Genomic DNA, 1,748 nt, shown 5'->3' with positions numbered 1-1,748 from the left:
ATAGATAGATAGATAGATAGATAGATAGATAGATAGATAGATAGATGGATGATAGATAGATAATGGATGGATGGATAGATAGATAGATGACAGATAGATAGATAGATAGATGGGTGATAGATAGATAGATAGATAGATAGATAGATAGATAGATAGATAGATAGATGGATGATAGATAGATACATAGATAGATAGATAAAATTTAAAACATAACAAAGAGTGTTTGATCTTCTTCCAGAGAACCAAAGTCCAGCGCCTAGCACCTAAATGGGGTTGCTTGCAGTAATCACTCATTGTGACTCCAGATGATTCCACACCTTCTTCTGACTTAGGTGCCTCTTCACATGTGTTAGATACTTGCACAAGAACACACTTAAAATAAAAATAATAAAATTATTTAGAAAAAGAAATTTTTATAAATCCTAAATTACAAACTGTTGCTTTCTTAAGAACAGGGCAAATACTACTGGCTCAATATGCTTTAGTAGACAACTAATAAAGATATGTTAATACCATTTTACTAAAAATCAACTGATCAAAAGTAATCCATATAAATTATTGGCAAGAAGATACACATCTTTTCTTGAAAATTAGAAAAAGGGGATTTCACTATAATAATCCCCCTTAAAGCCCATTCTGAGACCTTTAAGAAATGTCTCAGCTAGCACTGAGCCATTTTGAGTTAATGACACCAGTGTCTGCCAACCTTATGAATATGCCTCTAGGATTCTGGAGAGCAAACGAGTCATTGCTCTGCATTTTGAGTTTAGTAGGTTGCTCTAAACAAGTCACTGAAAAAGCAACCTCAAGTGAAGCCTGTGGAGTCTATACTCCCGCTGCAACTGGAGTCCTAACTTAAAAAGACTCATTTGGGTCTGAGTATGCAGAGAATTTGAATTTGCACTAGACCTTAGTAGGTTTCAGGGCTTTTGAACATGTTGTTTCTCCGGTATTTACTTGATTGATGTTTCCAATGGGGAGTGTTCTGTTTTCCGTAATTCTGTTTACCACAAAAATTTGATAGTAATATTCTAAGATATTTTCCCAATCTAGGTATGACCAAACCTGTAAGCTTCCTTGTTCTACAAAAAACTGGGCTCAAGGATCATGGTATGACTATTGTTGCATAAGAATTAGTGTCAGGTGTTTTTGTATATAGTATATGAGAAGTCAAAATGAAAATGATAGTTGGTTCTGAATATTTAGGAGTACCTGTGTTTTGTTTGCTTTTTTTTTTTTTTAATTCAGTCTTCTTTCCAACCCTGGGGACTGCACTGCATACTATATAAAACTATATAAAACAGAACCATGCTTACAGAATGGATGAGGAACCACAGGCTTCCTAAGAGCTTACTAAGGGAAATAAATCTGATTCATAGCCATTTTCCTAAGTCAAACACTATGTCTTACTATGAAAGTTAAAGAGACCTGGTACATGCATGATAATATTCTTATAATATTCTGATTCTCTTTGCTTTTGTTACTTCACTGAATATTTCCTGTTCTCAAAATCAAGTCCAAGATAATGCCTAGTCAACAGACTCATCTATAGAGTACTAGAATTAGTAAGGTGCTTAATCATGTAGGTTTTATCACAAGGGAGCTGTTAAAGATGAGCTCATAGTACACTGATGCTGTGAGCTTACCTCTTTTACAGACAAGTATGTTTGGTTTAAAGACTAGCTAGCTGTAAAGTCTATCAGTCCCTAGCACATTGAATAAGCAAGAATGAAAGAAGAAAGAAAGAA

Source organism: Mus pahari, chromosome 9 (genome assembly GCF_900095145.1).
Source record: "Mus pahari chromosome 9, PAHARI_EIJ_v1.1, whole genome shotgun sequence".
In the NCBI taxonomy this organism is placed as follows: domain Eukaryota; kingdom Metazoa; phylum Chordata; class Mammalia; order Rodentia; family Muridae; genus Mus; species Mus pahari.
This window is presented reverse-complemented; position numbering follows the sequence as displayed.